Genomic DNA, 6,669 nt, shown 5'->3' on the forward strand with positions numbered 1-6,669 from the left:
ACATGTTTTGGAACTAGTTTAAAGACAGGGTGGCTAACATTGAGTGGCATATGGTTGATATACAAAGTTTAGGGTACTTAAACTGTATATAAAGGGCAATACAGGAGGCAGGAAGACGGGGGTAGGGCAGTTAGTAACTGGTAATAGCACAACAATGAATCCAGCACAAGGAGGATAAGATTTTTGGACATTTAAGACAGTTACAACACAATATGGTTGCCACAAGAATCATGGCCTAGTGGATAGAGCGGGGGCCTGGGAGTTAGAAGGTCAGGGGTTCTAATCCTGGCTTCATCTCTTGTCTGCTGCGTCACCTTGGGCAAGTCACTTGACTGCTCTGTGCCTCAGTTACCTCATCTGTAAAATGGGGTTTAAGACACTGAGCCGGATGTGGCACAAGAGACTGTCCAACCCGATTTGCTTGTATTCTCCACCAGAGCTTAGTACAGTGGCTGGCACATAATAAGCACTTAACAAATATCACTATTATTATTATTATTATAATCCCATCATCACCAGGAAGACTATTGTTGATGGCAATATTAAGGGGGCAGGGATACCACTTCTCCAATCAGATAAACATTGTTTCCAAATACTGGTTATGCTAGCTAACCTGCCCGTGATCTTTTTATAAGGACTGAGCAAACACCTGATGAGGGAACAACCTGAAATATGTGGACATACCTCAGGAATGCTCCAGAACACCCAGGGTGATGTCAGAGACAAGGAAACCCACCTTTAGGGTGGAACAAAGGAGGGACAGAACAGGGATGGGACAAGGGATATTGGAAAGGGTAAAAGAGGGATCTGGGGCAATAATCTTTGCTCTGCAGGCTGGAATGCACTGATCTGTACACCAGTGAGGGTGAGCCAATAAACTGCATTGTTGTGGAGCTTTTGCCATGTCACCACAGCTTGGGAGTCAGAAGGATCTGGGTTCTATTCCTGGCTCTGCCACTTGTGTGCTGTGTGACCTTGGGCAAGTCACTTAACTTCTCTGCTCTTCAGTTACTTCATCTGTAAAATGGGGATAAAGACTGTGAGCCTCATGTGGGACAGGGACTGTGTCCAACCTGATTATCTTGTATATAATGATAATAATATTAATGTTATTTGTTTCTACCCCAGCACTTAGAACAATGCTTGACTCATAGAAAGTGCTTAACAAATACCATCATTCTTGGATTGGTAATTATACAGGGGCAATGGACAGGTTTTTTCCCTTTTGGGAGGAAATTCTCTTACAGGAACCCCAATACGTTGTTGATGGAAGGCGGTTGTCAGCATCAAGTTACACTTAGCTTTTCATCTTCACAGTATCCCTCTGAGATAGGGTGTGGCCCAAGTTGTTATGTCTTTATAATAGCCATTATTATTATACCATTCCACATATGTGGAAATTTAAGCAGTGAATATCTAATGGTTTTACCAAAAGCCATGAAAACTAGTAGAGCCAAGATCAGAAACATCCCCCAAAGCCTTGACTCCTGGACATTCAAAACCATCTAATTTTTTGGTGTCCTTCTACATTTATTTGGGAACTCAAAGGCTTTTTCTTTAAGAACTGCACCTTCAACCTGCATTGCTGAATAATTTCATAATTGGGAATTATTTAGCCAAAGGGAGACCTCAAAACCTGTGCAAAAAAAAGCAACCTTAATAGAAGTACACTAAAGAAGCCCAGATGTCTTTGAGAGGTTTGAAATGTTACAATTGTTGAAAAGAATAACTGTATTTTTCAAAATCAATGTAAATCATGTAATTTATCCTCTAAACCTCCAGGTACTCTAAATTTCCTAGCTATATATTACCTTTGTGTTTTACTGAAATGATAAAATATTGGTAAAGCAAACTAACATTCTATTCTAACAGCATGTGATGAAAAGAATGACAAGGAGGCTGTGTTGAGGGTTGATTTTTATTTATATTTCATTTGATTCTAGTTCAATAATTTCGGTTGGAAGCACCTTAATTCTTAATTTTCCCAACAATTCTTTTTCTCTCCTCATGGTAAAAGCATTTTATCTGAAAGCATTACCTATGGATATTCTTTTTTGTTGATAAGGGGTTTCACATTGTTTTCTATGATGGGAAATGTTATTTACTATCCTGTTGTAAAGATTTCTGAGTATATAATGCAATGGCTGTTTGGAAGAAGTCAATTTTGCTAACAGCCATAGAGGCAAATTGTTCATGGGGGCATGCAAAAGACTAGGAGTTCAATGTCTAATCCTGACACAGTGCCAGTTTTTTTTTAAAAAAAAAATGTTCAGGCCACATATCCTGACTCTTCAAAAGCCTCTAATGGTTGCCAGTTCACCTCTGCATCAAACAAATTCTTTACCATCCACTTTAGGGCACTCTCCTACCTTTCATGCTAACCTCCTAATCGCCAGCCCACACATTGTACTCCTCTAGCTCCAACCTACGCACTGTACCCCAATTTCATCTGTCTTGCCACCAACCCATTGGCCATGTCCTCCTGCTGGCCTGGAACTCCCTCTCCTTTCATATACAACCTACCACCACGCTCCACATCTTCAAAGCCCTACTAAAATCACATCTCCTCCAAAGGCCTTCCCTGACTAACCTCTCATTTCATGACCCTATTCATCCTCCCCTCTGAATTGTCCATGCTATTAGGTGAGTACCCCTTAAGCACTTTGATATTTACCCCACCCCCAGACTCACAGCACTAATGTACATATCCTTGTACTCTGAAATTTCTCCTATCTGTAATTTATTTTAAAGTCTGTCTCCCTTTAGACTGCAAACTCCTTGTGGGCAGGGATCGTGTCTACCAATAAGCTTGTTGTGGGCAGGGAATGTGTCTGTTTATTTTTGTACTCTCCCAGACGTTTACTACAGCACACAGTAAGTGCTCAATAAATATGATTGAATGAGTAAAGTTGTAATGTACTCTCCCAATCATTTAGTACAGTGCTCTGCACACAATAAGCACTCAGTAAATACCAACGATTGATTGACTTTCTGCCTTAATTTGCAGTAACAAACTCTGAGTTCTAATCACCCTATTTAATTAATTTTAATAGGTTTTATTCAATTTTAATACCACACTCCCATATAGTGGTAATAATAAATATATTTTACTTCAAGATGAGAGCAGAAAGACATGAAGGTTGGTGTCTACACAAGTAAGTGAAATGATGGGGAAAAATTCTTCAAAGTCCAATACTCCCTTGGCATAGGCCTATTGATGCCAAATTCTCCAGCAACAGTTGACTTTATCAACTGAGAGCCATCAGGACATAATTAACACTTGCCCAGAATTTCTGGGAGCTCAAAATAATGTTGACAGTGTTAAGAAGGCCATACTCAGTGTGCAATCAATAGTATTTACTGGGTGCCCACTGTGTGAAGAACACTGTATTTTGTACTGGAAAGAGCACAATAGAATTAGAAGACATGATACCTTACCCCAATGATCTTACAATCTAGTGGGAGAGACATACCCCAAATAAAGATAGGAAAAAGAAGAGAATTGAACTGTGTGCATGTGAATGAGTGAGTAGTTAAATAGTAGAGCTGTAAATCATATATAGAGAGTAGGTTTTTTTTGGATGGGTATGAATACGTAAGTGAAGAGGTGGCACAAAAGTGCTTAAGTCAAAGTTGGGAGCGTATGACCTGGGAAGAAAAAACATTAACTGGGGAAAGTTTCCTGGAAGAGGTGAGATTTCAAAAGGGCTATAAAGCTAAGGAGAGCAGTGTTGCCATATTCTGACAGGTCTGTGGGGGAAGGGTGTTCTGGGTAGGAGGAAGGAGGTGAGAAATGGGTTAGAGGTTGGAAAGACATGAACAAGGTACAATGAGTAGGTGTCCTTGAGAGGAACTGAGAGTGAGAGCTGGGATGTAATGGGAAAAGAGAGTGGCTAAATGAAAGAGAAAGCTTAAAACCAATGGTCAGGAATTTCCGCTTGATACAGAGAGTAACCATTTTTTTTTTTTTGATGAATGGGAAGGTCATATGCAGAATCACATTTTAGAAAAATGATCTGGACAGCAGAGTGAAGTGTGGACTGAGAGAGAAAAGACTGGAGGCAGGGAGACCAGTGAAGAGGCTGATACAGTAGACTAGTCTGGCTATGATGAGCAACTCGAACAGGGTGGTGACAGTTTGAATGCAAAGAAAGGGACAGATCTGGGAAATGTTGTGTAGGAGAAACCTTCTAGATTTAGTATCAGATTGAATGTGAGGGAAGAAAAAGAAGTAATCAAGGACAATACCTAGGTTGTGGGTTTCAGAGGCAGGACTGTCAACTACAATAGGTAAATTAGATGGAGGAGTGGATTTAGGAAGGAATATGAGTTCAGTTTTAGGCATATAGACAGTGAAAGCTGTGATATCTGACACTATCAAACAGCTTCTGTTACCAGAATTTTTGATATAACTCACTCAAGGGCAGTCTTGGACAATGGTTCCCTTGTGGGTATGACCTCCTCCTTTGAGGAGAATAAGATTGCAATGTTTTAGCCTTCCATTGGTTGATTGATATGGTAGGAAAGATGCTGGTTAAATCAAGCTACATATAACTATCCTAGCGGGAGTCTTTGCTGGATTGTCCAGAGCAGAAGCCAGCATTGTAGTCAAAGAGTGAGACTGCTAATATGAGCAAACAGCTCTTTCAGATCTGCTAATCTGATGTGCAAGCAATCCTCCTTCGAGTAACAGCTTCTCTTCCCACTGATGTCTTTCAGAGGGGACTTTATTCCTAATTATGGAAGTCTGAATGACTATACAGTGCTCCCTACTGAACAAACACTTAGTTCATCAGAATTTTTGACTAATTGGCACCTCCCTTCCCCTTAACTTGCCATATAACTATCACTGTATATATTTATATATATATTTGTGTATTTATTACTGTGAATTTATATGTTTTAAGACAACTCATCAGTCAGTGGTGTTTATTGAGCACCCAAAATGTGCATAAATAACAGGTATCCTGGAAAAACTCTAGTAAATGCATTAATAACAATTCTCTTAATGTCTTATCTAATTATATATGCTCTACTTCTGGAAGGAAAGAAAATCTATGCAACTAAAGTTTAACAGTGGGAGATTCGAATGAAACCTCTCAAGGCCTAGTGAAAGGAATTCCATTAGGAGACTGACAGGTGACAGTCAATAGAAGAATTTTGCTCTCAAGAGAGCCATCACTGAGGCAATGTTTCAAATTCCATTCATTCAATCATATTTATAATAATGATAATTGTGATATTTGTTCAGCACTTACTATGTGTGAAACAGTGTACTAAGTGCTGGGGTAGATACAACATATTAGTTTGGACACAGTATCTGTCCCACGTGGGGCTCACAGTCTCAATCACCATTTTACAGATGAGGGAACTAAATCCCAGAGAAGTGAAGTGACTTGCCCAAGGTCACACAGCAGACAAGTGGCAGAGGTGGGATTAGAATTGATGACCTCTGACTCCCAAGGCCGGGCTCTTTCCATTAAGCTACGTTGCTTCCTTTACTGAGTGCGTACTGTGTGCAGAGCACTGTACTAAGTGCTTGGAAAGTACAGTTCAGCAACAAAGAGAGACAATCCCTGCCCAAAACGGGCTCACAGTCCAGAAGATTACCAAAGTAGCATTGCCACCAGCATTCTTTTCTTTGTGTACGATGGACAACCCCGTATAAATGAAGAGAAAGCATTAGATGTGTCCATACAATAGGGAATTTAGGAAAGAATGTCCTAGATGGAAATATTTCCACCTCATTTCTTCATAGGGAAATCCTAGTACTGTGCTCCTAACAAACATTAGGGGTGACTGAGACAAAACCAGCAGTCACAGAGAAGTATCAGTAACCCTGCTCCTGAGTAATAACAACAATTGTGGCATTTGTTAAGCACTTACTACGTGCCAGCACTCTTCTAAGTGCTGGGGTAAATACAGATATTGGGGTTTCCTGGTCCCTGACCTGTATGTGGCTCACAGTCTAAATAGGAGGGCAAACAGGAGAACTGAGGCCCAGAGAAGTTAAATGACTTGCCCAAGGTCACACTGCAGACAAGCAGCAGAGCCAGATTAGAACCCAGGGCCTTCTGACTCCCAGGCTCGTGCTTTATCCACTAGGCCACGTTGCTTCTCTGCTCTAGAGTCTGTCCTAGAAACATGATATCGCCATGCATGCCTGACTGACAGAGTGTGGCCCCTGGGCAAACCCCAGAGGTCCCAGGAGTGACCAAGTGAGGATAGGCAGGACGATTAATGCCCTAGGCACCAGCTGTCAACCATGCAGGCTCCCAGGCCAATCAGGAACCACAATAAAGAATTATACCCCAAGGTCCTATTGCTTTGCCTTCATAATCCCAACTTTCCTTAGCCAAGTGAACAGGACTCACTTGTGAAAAGATTGGCCTGAAAACTTGACACGCTGCCCGGTTCCATCCTGACTTTAATGAACTGGCCCTATGCCAGCTGTCCAGTTGCTTAGTTGCAAGTCTCTGGCATTAATTTTCTGTCACAGCAGTCTCTCACTACTCTACCACACTGACCCAGTGTCAACTGATGTCTGGATAGACAAGCAGCAAATGAGCTAACTTTAGAATTGATCTGGGTAGCCTCAGTCCAGTCCCTAAGATCCAAGCTCATCTCCAGGTCTACAAGGCAAGGGACCAGTATAGCACCACAGAGTAT

This window comes from Ornithorhynchus anatinus, chromosome X1 (assembly GCF_004115215.2).
Source record: "Ornithorhynchus anatinus isolate Pmale09 chromosome X1, mOrnAna1.pri.v4, whole genome shotgun sequence".
Taxonomy (NCBI): Eukaryota; Metazoa; Chordata; class Mammalia; order Monotremata; family Ornithorhynchidae; genus Ornithorhynchus; species Ornithorhynchus anatinus.